The following is a 16,814-nucleotide window of genomic DNA, read 5'->3' as shown; positions in this document are numbered from 1 at the left end:
AAAATCAAATTTCTGATGAAAAACGATGATCCGTGACCTGTCGAACTTTCTCCAGATGGTCAGAAATGGTAATTTTTTAATGTTAAATTTTTTGTCTGCAAATGAATATTGCATGTGAATTAGAACTCTTAGAACTAAAATTAGTGTGTTTAGAGTCATTTTAATGCCTGAAATTGGTCTAAATAGAAGCTTCTGAGTAGGAGAAAAAGTCTGTAAAAAGGGCAATTTTGGTCACATCGAGGCTTTAAAAACTAGTTATTCAACAGGAGGGACAATCCAAATGACATTTTGAATCAATTTTTCGACAGTTCAAAAAAGCAATTTTCTGATGAAAAACGATGACCCGTGACCTGTCGAATTTTCTCCAGATGGTCAGAAATGGTAATTTTTTAATGTTTAATTTATTGACTGTAAATGACTATCGCATGTGAATTAGAACTCTTAGAACTAAAATTAGTGTGTTTAGAGTCATTTTAATGCCTGAAATTGGTCGAAATAGAAGCTTCTGAGTAGGAGAAAAAGTTTGTAAAAATTGCAATTTTGGTCACATTGAGGCTTTAAAAAGTAGTTATTCAACATGAGGCACAATCTAAATTACATTTTGAATCAATTTTTCGACAGTCCAAAAAATCAATTTTCTGATGAAAAACGATGACCCGTGACCTGACGAGCTTTCTCCAGATGGTCAGAAATGGTAATTTTTTAATGTTTAATTTTTTGACTGCAAATGACTATTGCATGTGAATTAGAACTCTTAGAATTAAAATTAGTGGGTTTAGAGTCATTTTAATGCCTGAAATTGATCGAAATAGAAACTTCTGAGTAGGGGAAAAAGTCGGTAAAAATAGCAATTTTGGTCACATTGAGGCTTTAAAAAGTAGTTATTCAACATGAGGCATAATCCAAATGACATTTTGAATCAATTTTTCGACAGTCCAAAAAATCAAATTTCTGATGAAAAACGATGATCCGTGACCTGTCGAACTTTCTCCAGATGGTCAGAAATGGTAATTTTTTAATGTTAAATTTTTTGTCTGCAAATGAATATTGCATGTGAATTAGAACTCTTAGAACTAAAATTAGTGTGTTTAGAGTCATTTTAATGCCTGAAATTGGTCGAAATAGAAGCTTCTGAGTAGGAGAAAATGTCTGTAAAAAGGGCAATTTTGGTCACATCGAGGCTTTAAAAACTAGTTATTCAACAGGAGGGACAATCCAAATGACATTTTGAATCAATTTTTCGACAGTCCAAAAAAGCAATTTTCTGATGAAAAACGATGACCCGTGACCTGTCGAATTTTCTCCAGATGGTCAGAAATGGTAATTTTTTAATGTTTAATTTTTTGACTGCAAATGACTATTGCATGTGAATTAGAACTCTTAGAATTAAAATTAGTGGGTTTAGAGTCATTTTAATGCCTGAAATTGATCGAAATAGAAACTTCTGAGTAGGGGAAAAAGTCGGTAAAAATGGTAATTTTGGTCACATTGAGGCTTTAAAAAGTAGTTATTCAACATGAGGCACAATCCAAATGACATTTTGAATCAATTTTTCGACAGTCCAAAAAATCAAATTTCTGATGAAAAACGATGATCCGTGACCTGTCGAACTTTCTCCAGATGGTCAGAAATGGTAATTTTTTAATGTTAAATTTTTTGTCTGCAAATGAATATTGCATGTGAATTAGAACTCTTAGAACTAAAATTAGTGTGTTTAGAGTCATTTTAATGCCTGAAATTGGTCTAAATAGAAGCTTCTGAGTAGGAGAAAAAGTTTGTAAAAAGGGCAATTTTGGTCACATTGAGGCTTTAAAAACTAGTTATTCAACAGGAGGGACAATCCAAATGACATTTTGAATCAATTTTTCGACAGTTCAAAAAAGCAATTTTCTGATGAAAAACGATGACCCGTGATCTGTCGAATTTTCTCCAGATGGTCAGAAATGGTAATTTTTTAATGTTTAATTTATTGACTGTAAATGACTATCGCATGTGAATTAGAACTTTTAGAACTAAAATTAGTGTGTTTAGAGTCATTCTAATGCCTGAAATTGGTCGAAATGGAAGCTTCTGAGTAGGAGAAAAAGTCTGTAAAAATGGCAATTTTGGTCACATTGAGGCTTTAAAATGTATTTATTCAACATGCGGCACAATCCAAATTAAATTTTGAATCAATATTTCAACAGTCCAAAAAATCAATTTTCTGATGAAAAACGATGACCCGTGACCTGTCGAATTTTCTCCAGATGGTCAGAAATGGTAATTTTTTAATGTTAAATTTTTTGTCTGCAAATGAATATTGCATGTGAATTAGAACTCTTAGAACTAAAATTAGTGTGTTTAGAGTCATTTTAATGCCTGAAATTGGTCGAAATAGAAGCTTCTGAGTAGGAGAAAATGTCTGTAAAAAGGGCAATTTTGGTCACATCGAGGCTTTAAAAACTAGTTATTCAACAGGAGGGACAATCCAAATGACATTTTGAATCAATTTTTCGACAGTTCAAAAAAGCAATTTTCTGATGAAAAACGATGACCCGTGACCTGTCGAATTTTCTCAAGATGGTCAGAAATGGTAATTTTTTAATGTTTAATTTATTGACTGTAAATGACTATCGCATGTGAATTAGAACTCTTAGAACTAAAATTAGTGTGTTTAGAGTCATTCTAATGCCTGAAATTGGTCGAAATGGAAGCTTCTGAGGAGGAGAAAAAGTCTGTAAAAATGGCAATTTTGGTCACATTGAGGCTTTAAAATGTATTTATTCAACATGAGCAATCCAAATGGAATTTTGAATCAATTTTTCGACAGTCCAAAAAAGCAATTTTCTGATGAAAAACTATGACCCGTGACCTGTCGAATTTTCTCCATATGGTCAGAAATGGTAATTTTTTAATGTTTAATTTTTTGACTGCAAATGACTATTGCATGTGAATTAGAACTCTTAGAACTAAAATTAGTGTGTTTAGAGTCATTTTAATGCCTGAAATTGGTCGAAATAGAAGCTTCTGAGTAGGAGAAAAAGTTTGTAAAAATTGCAATTTTGGTCACATTGAGGCTTTAAAAAGTAGTTATTCAACATGAGGCACAATCTAAATTACATTTTGAATCAATTTTTCGACAGTCCAAAAAATCAATTTTCTGATGAAAAACGATGACCCGTGACCTGACGAGCTTTCTCCAGATGGTCAGAAATGGTAATTTTTTAATGTTTAATTTTTTGACTGCAAATGACTATTGCATGTGAATTAGAACTCTTAGAATTAAAATTAGTGGGTTTAGAGTCATTTTAATGCCTGAAATTGATCGAAATAGAAACTTCTGAGTAGGGGAAAAAGTCGGTAAAAATGGCAATTTTGGTCACATTGAGGCTTTAAAAAGTAGTTATTCAACATGAGGCATAATCCAAATGACATTTTGAATCAATTTTTCGACAGTCCAAAAAATCAAATTTCTGATGAAAAACGATGATCCGTGACCTGTCGAACTTTCTCCAGATGGTCAGAAATGGTAATTTTTTAATGTTAAATTTTTTGTCTGCAAATGAATATTGCATGTGAATTAGAACTCTTAGAACTAAAATTAGTGTGTTTAGAGTCATTTTAATGCCTGAAATTGGTCTAAATAGAAGCTTCTGAGTAGGAGAAAAAGTCTGTAAAAAGGGCAATTTTGGTCACATCGAGGCTTTAAAAACTAGTTATTCAACAGGAGGGACAATCCAAATGACATTTTGAATCAATTTTTCGACAGTTCAAAAAAGCAATTTTCTGATGAAAAACGATGACCCGTGACCTGTCGAATTTTCTCCAGATGGTCAGAAATGGTAATTTTTTAATGTTTAATTTATTGACTGTAAATGACTATCGCATGTGAATTAGAACTCTTAGAACTAAAATTAGTGTGTTTAGAGTCATTTTAATGCCTGAAATTGGTCGAAATAGAAACTTCTGAGTAGGAGAAAAAGTTTGTAAAAATTGCAATTTTGGTCACATTGAGGCTTTAAAAAGTAGTTATTCAACATGAGGCACAATCTAAATTACATTTTGAATCAATTTTTCGACAGTCCAAAAAATCAATTTTCTGATGAAAAACGATGACCCGTGACCTGACGAGCTTTCTCCAGATGGTCAGAAATGGTAATTTTTTAATGTTTAATTTTTTGACTGCAAATGACTATTGCATGTGAATTAGAACTCTTAGAATTAAAATTAGTGGGTTTAGAGTCATTTTAATGCCTGAAATTGATCGAAATAGAAACTTCTGAGTAGGGGAAAAAGTCGGTAAAAATGGCAATTTTGGTCACATTGAGGCTTTAAAAAGTAGTTATTCAACATGAGGCATAATCCAAATGACATTTTGAATCAATTTTTCGACAGTCCAAAAAATCAAATTTCTGATGAAAAACGATGATCCGTGACCTGTCGAACTTTCTCCAGATGGTCAGAAATGGTAATTTTTTAATGTTAAATTTTTTGTCTGCAAATGAATATTGCATGTGAATTAGAACTCTTAGAACTAAAATTAGTGTGTTTAGAGTCATTTTAATGCCTGAAATTGGTCGAAATAGAAGCTTCTGAGTAGGAGAAAATGTCTGTAAAAAGGGCAATTTTGGTCACATCGAGGCTTTAAAAACTAGTTATTCAACAGGAGGGACAATCCAAATGACATTTTGAATCAATTTTTCGACAGTTCAAAAAAGCAATTTTCTGATGAAAAACGATGACCCGTGACCTGTCGAATTTTCTCCAGATGGTCAGAAATGGTAATTTTTTAATGTTTAATTTATTGACTGTAAATGACTATCGCATGTGAATTAGAACTCTTAGAACTAAAATTAGTGTGTTTAGAGTCATTCTAATGCCTGAAATTGGTCGAAATGGAAGCTTCTGAGTAGGAGAAAAAGTCTGTAAAAATGGCAATTTTGGTCACATTGAGGCTTTAAAATGTATTTATTCAACATGAGGCACAATCCAAATGAAATTTTGAATCAATTTTTTGACAGTCCAAAAAAGCTATTTTCTGATGAAAAACGATGACCCGTGACCTGTCGAATTTTCTCCAGATGGTCAGAAATGGTAATTTTTTAATGTTTAATTTTTTGACTGCAAATGACTATTGCATGTGAATTAGAACTCTTAGAACTAAAATTAGTGTGTTTAGAGTCATTTTAATGCCTGAAATTGGTCGAAATAGAAGCTTCTGAGTAGGAGAAAAAGTTTGTAAAAAGGGCAATTTTGGTCACATCGAGGCTTTAAAAACTAGTTATTCAACAGGAGGGACAATCCAAATGACATTTTGAATCAATTTTTCGACAGTCCAAAAAAGCAATTTTCTGATGAAAAACGATGACCCGTGACCTGTCGAATTTTCTCCAGATGGTCAGAAATGGTAATTTTTTAATGTTTAGTTTTTTGACTGCAAATGACTATTGCATGTGAATTAGAACTCTTAGAATTAAAATTAGTGGGTTTAGAGTCATTTTAATGCCTGAAATTGATCGAAATAGAAACTTCTGAGTAGGGGAAAAAGTCGGTAAAAATGGTAATTTTGGTCACATTGAGGCTTTAAAAAGTAGTTATTCAACATGAGGCACAATCCAAATGACATTTTGAATCAATTTTTCGACAGTCCAAAAAATCAAATTTCTGATGAAAAACGATGATCCGTGACCTGTCGAACTTTCTCCAGATGGTCAGAAATGGTAATTTTTTAATGTTAAATTTTTTGTCTGCAAATGAATATTGCATGTGAATTAGAACTCTTAGAACTAAAATTAGTGTGTTTAGAGTCATTTTAATGCCTGAAATTGGTCTAAATAGAAGCTTCTGAGTAGGAGAAAAAGTCTGTAAAAAGGGCAATTTTGGTCACATCGAGGCTTTAAAAACTAGTTATTCAACAGGAGGGACAATCCAAATGACATTTTGAATCAATTTTTCGACAGTTCAAAAAAGCAATTTTCTGATGAAAAACGATGACCCGTGACCTGTCGAATTTTCTCCAGATGGTCAGAAATGGTAATTTTTTAATGTTTAATTTATTGACTGTAAATGACTATCGCATGTGAATTAGAACTCTTAGAACTAAAATTAGTGTGTTTAGAGTCATTTTAATGCCTGAAATTGGTCGAAATAGAAGCTTCTGAGTAGGAGAAAAAGTTTGTAAAAATTGCAATTTTGGTCACATTGAGGCTTTAAAAAGTAGTTATTCAACATGAGGCACAATCTAAATTACATTTTGAATCAATTTTTCGACAGTCCAAAAAATCAATTTTCTGATGAAAAACGATGACCCGTGACCTGACGAGCTTTCTCCAGATGGTCAGAAATGGTAATTTTTTAATGTTTAATTTTTTGACTGCAAATGACTATTGCATGTGAATTAGAACTCTTAGAATTAAAATTAGTGGGTTTAGAGTCATTTTAATGCCTGAAATTGATCGAAATAGAAACTTCTGAGTAGGGGAAAAAGTCGGTAAAAATAGCAATTTTGGTCACATTGAGGCTTTAAAAAGTAGTTATTCAACATGAGGCATAATCCAAATGACATTTTGAATCAATTTTTCGACAGTCCAAAAAATCAAATTTCTGATGAAAAACGATGATCCGTGACCTGTCGAACTTTCTCCAGATGGTCAGAAATGGTAATTTTTTAATGTTAAATTTTTTGTCTGCAAATGAATATTGCATGTGAATTAGAACTCTTAGAACTAAAATTAGTGTGTTTAGAGTCATTTTAATGCCTGAAATTGGTCGAAATAGAAGCTTCTGAGTAGGAGAAAATGTCTGTAAAAAGGGCAATTTTGGTCACATCGAGGCTTTAAAAACTAGTTATTCAACAGGAGGGACAATCCAAATGACATTTTGAATCAATTTTTCGACAGTTCAAAAAAGCAATTTTCTGATGAAAAACGATGACCCGTGACCTGTCGAATTTTCTCCAGATGGTCAGAAATGGTAATTTTTTAATGTTTAATTTATTGACTGTAAATGACTATCGCATGTGAATTAGAACTCTTAGAACTAAAATTAGTGTGTTTAGAGTCATTCTAATGCCTGAAATTGGTCGAAATGGAAGCTTCTGAGTAGGAGAAAAAGTCTGTAAAAATGGCAATTTTGGTCACATTGAGGCTTTAAAATGTATTTATTCAACATGAGGCACAATCCAAATGAAATTTTGAATCAATTTTTCGACAGTCCAAAAAAGCTATTTTCTGATGAAAAACGATGACCCGTGACCTGTCGAATTTTCTCCAGATGGTCAGAAATGGTAATTTTTTAATGTTTAATTTTTTGACTGCAAATGACTATTGCATGTGAATTAGAACTCTTAGAACTAAAATTAGTGTGTTTAGAGTCATTTTAATGCCTGAAATTGGTCGAAATAGAAGCTTCTGAGTAGGAGAAAAAGTTTGTAAAAAGGGCAATTTTGGTCACATCGAGGCTTTAAAAACTAGTTATTCAACAGGAGGGACAATCCAAATGACATTTTGAATCAATTTTTCGACAGTCCAAAAAAGCAATTTTCTGATGAAAAACGATGACCCGTGACCTGTCGAATTTTCTCCAGATGGTCAGAAATGGTAATTTTTTAATGTTTAATTTTTTGACTGCAAATGACTATTGCATGTGAATTAGAACTCTTAGAATTAAAATTAGTGGGTTTAGAGTCATTTTAATGCCTGAAATTGATCGAAATAGAAACTTCTGAGTAGGGGAAAAAGTCGGTAAAAATGGTAATTTTGGTCACATTGAGGCTTTAAAAAGTAGTTATTCAACATGAGGCACAATCCAAATGACATTTTGAATCAATTTTTCGACAGTCCAAAAAATCAAATTTCTGATGAAAAACGATGATCCGTGACCTGTCGAACTTTCTCCAGATGGTCAGAAATGGTAATTTTTTAATGTTAAATTTTTTGTCTGCAAATGAATATTGCATGTGAATTAGAACTCTTAGAACTAAAATTAGTGTGTTTAGAGTCATTTTAATGCCTGAAATTGGTCTAAATAGAAGCTTCTGAGTAGGAGAAAAAGTTTGTAAAAAGGGCAATTTTGGTCACATTGAGGCTTTAAAAACTAGTTATTCAACAGGAGGGACAATCCAAATGACATTTTGAATCAATTTTTCGACAGTTCAAAAAAGCAATTTTCTGATGAAAAACGATGACCCGTGATCTGTCGAATTTTCTCCAGATGGTCAGAAATGGTAATTTTTTAATGTTTAATTTATTGACTGTAAATGACTATCGCATGTGAATTAGAACTTTTAGAACTAAAATTAGTGTGTTTAGAGTCATTCTAATGCCTGAAATTGGTCGAAATGGAAGCTTCTGAGTAGGAGAAAAAGTCTGTAAAAATGGCAATTTTGGTCACATTGAGGCTTTAAAATGTATTTATTCAACATGCGGCACAATCCAAATTAAATTTTGAATCAATATTTCAACAGTCCAAAAAATCAATTTTCTGATGAAAAACGATGACCCGTGACCTGTCGAATTTTCTCCAGATGGTCAGAAATGGTAATTTTTTAATGTTAAATTTTTTGTCTGCAAATGAATATTGCATGTGAATTAGAACTCTTAGAACTAAAATTAGTGTGTTTAGAGTCATTTTAATGCCTGAAATTGGTCGAAATAGAAGCTTCTGAGTAGGAGAAAATGTCTGTAAAAAGGGCAATTTTGGTCACATCGAGGCTTTAAAAACTAGTTATTCAACAGGAGGGACAATCCAAATGACATTTTGAATCAATTTTTCGACAGTTCAAAAAAGCAATTTTCTGATGAAAAACGATGACCCGTGACCTGTCGAATTTTCTCAAGATGGTCAGAAATGGTAATTTTTTAATGTTTAATTTATTGACTGTAAATGACTATCGCATGTGAATTAGAACTCTTAGAACTAAAATTAGTGTGTTTAGAGTCATTCTAATGCCTGAAATTGGTCGAAATGGAAGCTTCTGAGGAGGAGAAAAAGTCTGTAAAAATGGCAATTTTGGTCACATTGAGGCTTTAAAATGTATTTATTCAACATGAGCAATCCAAATGGAATTTTGAATCAATTTTTCGACAGTCCAAAAAAGCAATTTTCTGATGAAAAACTATGACCCGTGACCTGTCGAATTTTCTCCAGATGGTCAGAAATGGTAATTTTTTAATGTTTAATTTTTTGACTGCAAATGACTATTGCATGTGAATTAGAACTCTTAGAACTAAAATTAGTGTGTTTAGAGTCATTTTAATGCCTGAAATTGGTCGAAATAGAAGCTTCTGAGTAGGAGAAAAAGTTTGTAAAAATTGCAATTTTGGTCACATTGAGGCTTTAAAAAGTAGTTATTCAACATGAGGCACAATCTAAATTACATTTTGAATCAATTTTTCGACAGTCCAAAAAATCAATTTTCTGATGAAAAACGATGACCCGTGACCTGACGAACTTTCTCCAGATGGTCAGAAATGGTAATTTTTTAATGTTACATTTTTTGTCTGCAAATGAATATTGCATGTGAATTAGAACTCTTAGAACTAAAATTAGTGTGTTTAGAGTCATTTTAATGCCTGAAATTGGTCGAAATAGAAGCTTCTGAGTAGGAGAAAATGTCTGTAAAAAGGGCAATTTTGGTCACATCGAGGCTTTAAAAACTAGTTATTCAACAGGAGGGACAATCCAAATGACATTTTGAATCAATTTTTCGACAGTTCAAAAAAGCAATTTTCTGATGAAAAACGATGACCCGTGACCTGTCGAATTTTCTCCAGATGGTCAGAAATGGTAATTTTTTAATGTTTAATTTATTGACTGTAAATGACTATCGCATGTGAATTAGAACTCTTAGAACTAAAATTAGTGTGTTTAGAGTCATTCTAATGCCTGAAATTGGTCGAAATGGAAGCTTCTGAGTAGGAGAAAAAGTCTGTAAAAATGGCAATTTTGGTCACATTGAGGCTTTAAAATGTATTTATTCAACATGAGGCACAATCCAAATGAAATTTTGAATCAATTTTTCGACAGTCCAAAAAAGCTATTTTCTGATGAAAAACGATGACCCGTGACCTGTCGAATTTTCTCCAGATGGTCAGAAATGGTAATTTTTTAATGTTTAATTTTTTGACTGCAAATGACTATTGCATGTGAATTAGAACTCTTAGAACTAAAATTAGTGTGTTTAGAGTCATTTTAATGAATGAAATTGGTCGAAATAGAAGCTTCTGAGTAGGAGAAAAAGTTTGTAAAAAGGGCAATTTTGGTCACATCGAGGCTTTAAAAACTAGTTATTCAACAGGAGGGACAATCCAAATGACATTTTGAATCAATTTTTCGACAGTCCAAAAAAGCAATTTTCTGATGAAAAACGATGACCCGTGACCTGTCGAATTTTCTCCAGATGGTCAGAAATGGTAATTTTTTAATGTTTAATTTTTTGACTGCAAATGACTATTGCATGTGAATTAGAACTCTTAGAATTAAAATTAGTGGGTTTAGAGTCATTTTAATGCCTGAAATTGATCGAAATAGAAACTTCTGAGTAGGGGAAAAAGTCGGTAAAAATGGTAATTTTGGTCACATTGAGGCTTTAAAAAGTAGTTATTCAACATGAGGCACAATCCAAATGACATTTTGAATCAATTTTTCGACAGTCCAAAAAATCAAATTTCTGATGAAAAACGATGATCCGTGACCTGTCGAACTTTCTCCAGATGGTCAGAAATGGTAATTTTTTAATGTTAAATTTTTTGTCTGCAAATGAATATTGCATGTGAATTAGAACTCTTAGAACTAAAATTAGTGTGTTTAGAGTCATTTTAATGCCTGAAATTGGTCTAAATAGAAGCTTCTGAGTAGGAGAAAAAGTTTGTAAAAAGGGCAATTTTGGTCACATCGAGGCTTTAAAAACTAGTTATTCAACAGGAGGGACAATCCAAATGACATTTTGAATCAATTTTTTGACAGTCCAAAAAAGCAATTTTCTGATGAAAAACGATGACCCGTGACCTGTCGAATTTTCTCCAGATGGTCAGAAATGGTAATTTTTTAATGTTTAGTTTTTTGACTGCAAATGACTATTGCATGTGAATTAGAACTCTTAGAATTAAAATTAGTGGGTTTAGAGTCATTTTAATGCCTGAAATTGATCGAAATAGAAACTTCTGAGTAGGGGAAAAAGTCGGTAAAAATGGTAATTTTTGTCACATTGAGGCTTTAAAAAGTAGTTATTCAACATGAGGCACAATCCAAATGACATTTTGAATCAATTTTTCGACAGTCCAAAAAATCAAATTTCTGATGAAAAACGATGATCCGTGACCTGTCGAACTTTCTCCAGATGGTCAGAAATGGTAATTTTTTAATGTTAAATTTTTTGTCTGCAAATGAATATTGCATGTGAATTAGAACTCTTAGAACTAAAATTAGTGTGTTTAGAGTCATTTTAATGCCTGAAATTGGTCTAAATAGAAGCTTCTGAGTAGGAGAAAAAGTCTGTAAAAAGGGCAATTTTGGTCACATCGAGGCTTTAAAAACTAGTTATTCAACAGGAGGGACAATCCAAATGACATTTTGAATCAATTTTTCGACAGTTCAAAAAAGCAATTTTCTGATGAAAAACGATGACCCGTGACCTGTCGAATTTTCTCCAGATGGTCAGAAATGGTAATTTTTTAATGTTTAATTTATTGACTGTAAATGACTATCGCATGTGAATTAGAACTCTTAGAACTAAAATTAGTGTGTTTAGAGTCATTCTAATGCCTGAAATTGGTCGAAATGGAAGCTTCTGAGGAGGAGAAAAAGTCTGTAAAAATGGCAATTTTGGTCACATAGAGGCTTTAAAATGTATTTATTCAACATGAGCAATCCAAATGGAATTTTGAATCAATTTTTCGACAGTCCAAAAAAGCAATTTTCTGATGAAAAACGATGACCCGTGACCTGTCGAATTTTCTCCAGATGGTCAGAAATGGTAATTTTTTTAATGTTTAATTTTTTGACTGCAAATGACTATTGCATGTGAATTAGAACTCTTAGAACTAAAATTAGTGTGTTTAGAGTCATTTTAATGCCTGAAATTGGTCGAAATAGAAGCTTCTGAGTAGGAGAAAAAGTTTGTAAAAATTGCAATTTTGGTCACATTGAGGCTTTAAAAAGTAGTTATTCAACATGAGGCACAATCTAAATTACATTTTGAATCAATTTTTCGACAGTCCAAAAAATCAATTTTCTGATGAAAAACGATGACCCGTGACCTGACGAGCTTTCTCCAGATGGTCAGAAATGGTAATTTTTTAATGTTTAATTTTTTGACTGCAAATGACTATTGCATGTGAATTAGAACTCTTAGAATTAAAATTAGTGGGTTTAGAGTCATTTTAATGCCTGAAATTGATCGAAATAGAAACTTCTGAGTAGGGGAAAAAGTCGGTAAAAATGGCAATTTTGGTCACATTGAGGCTTTAAAAAGTAGTTATTCAACATGAGGCATAATCCAAATGACATTTTGAATCAATTTTTCGACAGTCTAAAAAATCAAATTTCTGATGAAAAACGATGATCCGTGACCTGTCGAACTTTCTCCAGATGGTCAGAAATGGTAATTTTTTAATGTTAAATTTTTTGTCTGCAAATGAATATTGCATGTGAATTAGAACTCTTAGAACTAAAATTAGTGTGTTTAGAGTCATTTTAATGCCTGAAATTGGTCGAAATAGAAGCTTCTGAGTAGGAGAAAATGTCTGTAAAAAGGGCAATTTTGGTCACATCGAGGCTTTAAAAACTAGTTATTCAACAGGAGGGACAATCCAAATGACATTTTGAATCAATTTTTCGACAGTTCAAAAAAGCAATTTTCTGATGAAAAACGATGACCCGTGACCTGTCGAATTTTCTCCAGATGGTCAGAAATGGTAATTTTTTAATGTTTAATTTATTGACTGTAAATGACTATCGCATGTGAATTAGAACTCTTAGAACTAAAATTAGTGTGTTTAGAGTCATTCTAATGCCTGAAATTGGTCGAAATGGAAGCTTCTGAGTAGGAGAAAAAGTCTGTAAAAATGGCAATTTTGGTCACATTGAGGCTTTAAAATGTATTTATTCAACATGAGGCACAATCCAAATGAAATTTTGAATCAATTTTTCGACAGTCCAAAAAAGCTATTTTCTGATGAAAAACGATGACCCGTGACCTGTCGAATTTTCTCCAGATGGTCAGAAATGGTAATTTTTTAATGTTTAATTTTTTGACTGCAAATGACTATTGCATGTGAATTAGAACTCTTAGAATTAAAATTAGTGGGTTTAGAGTCATTTTAATGCCTGAAATTGATCGAAATAGAAACTTCTGAGTAGGGGAAAAAGTCGGTAAAAATGGTAATTTTGGTCACATTGAGGCTTTAAAAAGTAGTTATTCAACATGAGGCACAATCCAAATGACATTTTGAATCAATTTTTCGACAGTCCAAAAAATCAAATTTCTGATGAAAAACGATGATCCGTGACCTGTCGAACTTTCTCCAGATGGTCAGAAATGGTAATTTTTTAATGTTAAATTTTTTGTCTGCAAATGAATATTGCATGTGAATTAGAACTCTTAGAACTAAAATTAGTGTGTTTAGAGTCATTTTAATGCCTGAAATTGGTCTAAATAGAAGCTTCTGAGTAGGAGAAAAAGTCTGTAAAAAGGGCAATTTTGGTCACATCGAGACTTTAAAAACTAGTTATTCAACAGGAGGGACAATCCAAATGACATTTTGAATCAATTTTTCGACAGTTCAAAAAAGCAATTTTCTGATGAAAAACGATGACCCGTGACCTGTCGAATTTTCTCCAGATGGTCAGAAATGGTAATTTTTTAATGTTTAATTTATTGACTGTAAATGACTATCGCATGTGAATTAGAACTCTTAGAACTAAAATTAGTGTGTTTAGAGTCAATCTAATGCCTGAAATTGGTTGAAATGGAAGCTTCTGAGTAGGAGAAAAAGTCTGTAAAAATGGCAATTTTGGTCACATTGAGGCTTTAAAATGTATTTATTCAACATGAGGCACAATCCAAATGAAATTTTGAATCAATTTTTCGACAGTCGAAAAAAAGCAATTTTCTGATGAAAAACGATGACCCGTGACCTGTCGAATTTTCTCCAGATGGTCAGAAATGGTAATTTTTTAATGTTTAATTTTTTGACTGCAAATGACTATTGCATGTGAATTAGAACTCTTAGAACTAAAATTAGTGTGTTTAGAGTCATTTTAATGCCTGAAATTGGTCGAAATAGAAGCTTCTGAGTAGGAGAAAAAGTTTGTAAAAAGGGCAATTTTGGTCACATCGAGGCTTTAAAAACTAGTTATTCAACAGGAGGGACAATCCAAATGACATTTTGAATCAATTTTTCGACAGTCCAAAAAAGCAATTTTCTGATGAAAAACGATGACCCGTGACCTGTCGAATTTTCTCCAGATGGTCAGAAATGGTAATTTTTTAATGTTTAATTTTTTGACTGCAAACGACTATTGCATGTGAATTAGAACTCTTAGAATTAAAATTTGTGTGTTTAGAGTCAATTTAATGCCTGAAATTGTTCGAAATAGAAGTTTCTGAGTAGGAGAAAAAGTCTGTAAAAATGGCAATTTTGGTCACATTGAGGCTTTAAAATGTATTTATTCAACATGAGGCACAATCCAAATTAAATTTTGAATCAATATTTCGACAGTCCAAAAAATCAATTTTCTGATGAAAAACGATGACCCGTGACCTGTCGAATTTTCTCCAGATTGTCAGAAATGGTAATTTTTTAATGTTTAATTTTTTGACTGAAAATGACTATCGCATGTGAATTAGAACTCTTAGAACTAAAATTAGTGTGTTTAGAGTCATTTTAATGCCTGAAATTGTTCGAAATAGAAGTTTCTGAGTAGGAGAAAAAGTCTGTAAAAATGGCAATTTTGGTCACATTGAGGCTTTAAAAACTAGTTATTCAACAGGAGGGACAATCCAAATGACATTTTGAATCAATTTTTCGACAGTTCAAAAAAGAAATTTTCTGATGAAAAACGATGACCCGTGACCTGTCGAATTTTCTCCAGATGGTCAGAAATGGTAATTTTTTAATGTTTAATTTATTGACTGTAAATGACTATCGCATGTGAATTAGAACTCTTAGAACTAAAATTAGTGTGTTTAGAGTCATTCTAATGCCTGAAATTGGTCGAAATGGAAGCTTCTGAGTAGGAGAAAAAGTCTGTAAAAATGGCAATTTTGGTCACATTGAGGCTTTAAAATGTATTTATTCAACATGAGGGACAATCCAAATGACATTTTGAATCAATTTTTCGACAGTCCAAAAAAGCAATTTTCTGATGAAAAACGATGACCCGTGACCTGTCGAATTTTCTCCAGATTGTCAGAAATGGTAATTTTTTAATGTTTAATTTTTTGACTGTAAATGACTATCGCATGTGAATTAGAACTCTTAGAACTAAAATGAGTGTGTTTAGAGTCATTTTAATGCCTGAAATTGTTCGAAATAGAAGTTTCTGAGTAGGAGAAAAAGTCTGTAAAAATGGCAATTTTGGTCACATTGAGGCTTTAAAATGTATTTATTCAACATGAGGCACAATCCAAATGAAATTTTGAATCAATTTTTCGACAGTCCAATAAATCAATTTTCTGATGAAAAACGATGACCCGTGACCTGTCGAATTTTCTCCAGATGGTCAGAAATGGTAATTTTTTAATGCTTAATTTTTTGACTGCAAATGACTATTGCATGTGAATTAGAACTCTTAGAATTCAAATTAGTGTATTAGGATTCATTTTAATGCCTGAAATTGGTCGAAATAGAAGCTTCTGAGTAGGAGAAAAAGTCTGTAAAAATGGCAATTTTGGTCACATTGAGGCTTTAAAAAGTAGTTATTCAACATGAGGCACAATCTAAATGACATTTTGAATCAATTTTTCGACAGTCCAAAAAATCAATTTTCTGATGAAAAACGACGACCCGTGACCTAACGAGCTTTCTCCAGATGGTCAGAAATGGTAATTTTTTAATGTTTAATTTTTTGTCTGCAAATGACTATTGCATGTGAATTCGAACTCTTAGAACTAAAATTAGTGGGTTTAGAGTCATTTTAATGCCTGAAATTGGTCGAAATAAAGCTTCTGAGTAGGAGAAAAAGTCTGTAAAAATGGCAATTTTGGTCACATTGAGGCATTAAAAAGTAGTTATTCAACAGGAGGGACAATCCAAATGACATTTTGAATCAATTTTTCGACAGTCCAAAAAAGCAATTTTCTGATGAAAAACGATGACCCGTGACCTGTCGAATTTTCTCCAGATGGTCAGAAATGGTAATTTTTTAATGTTTAATTTTTTGACTGCAAATGACTATTGCATGTGAATTAGAACTCTTAGAATTAAAATTAGTGGGTTTAGAGTCATTTTAATGCCTGAAATTGATCGAAATAGAAACTTCTGAGTAGGGGAAAAAGTCGGTAAAAATGGTAATTTTTGTCACATTGAGGCTTTAAAAAGTAGTTATTCAACATGAGGCACAATCCAAATGACATTTTGAATCAATTTTTCGACAGTCCAAAAAATCAAATTTCTGATGAAAAACGATGATCCGTGACCTGTCGAACTTTCTCCAGATGGTCAGAAATGGTAATTTTTTAATGTTAAATTTTTTGTCTGCAAATGAATATTGCATGTGAATTAGAACTCTTAGAATTAAAATTAGTGTGTTTAGAGTCATTTTAATGCCTGAAATTGTTCGAAATAGAAGTTTCTGAGTAGGAGAAAAAGTCTGTAAAAATGGCAATTTTGGTC

The sequence above is a fragment of the Triturus cristatus genome, chromosome 1_2 (assembly GCF_964204655.1).
Source record: "Triturus cristatus chromosome 1_2, aTriCri1.1, whole genome shotgun sequence".
Lineage (NCBI taxonomy): Eukaryota > Metazoa > Chordata > Amphibia > Caudata > Salamandridae > Triturus > Triturus cristatus.
Note: the sequence above shows the minus strand (reverse complement) of the source record.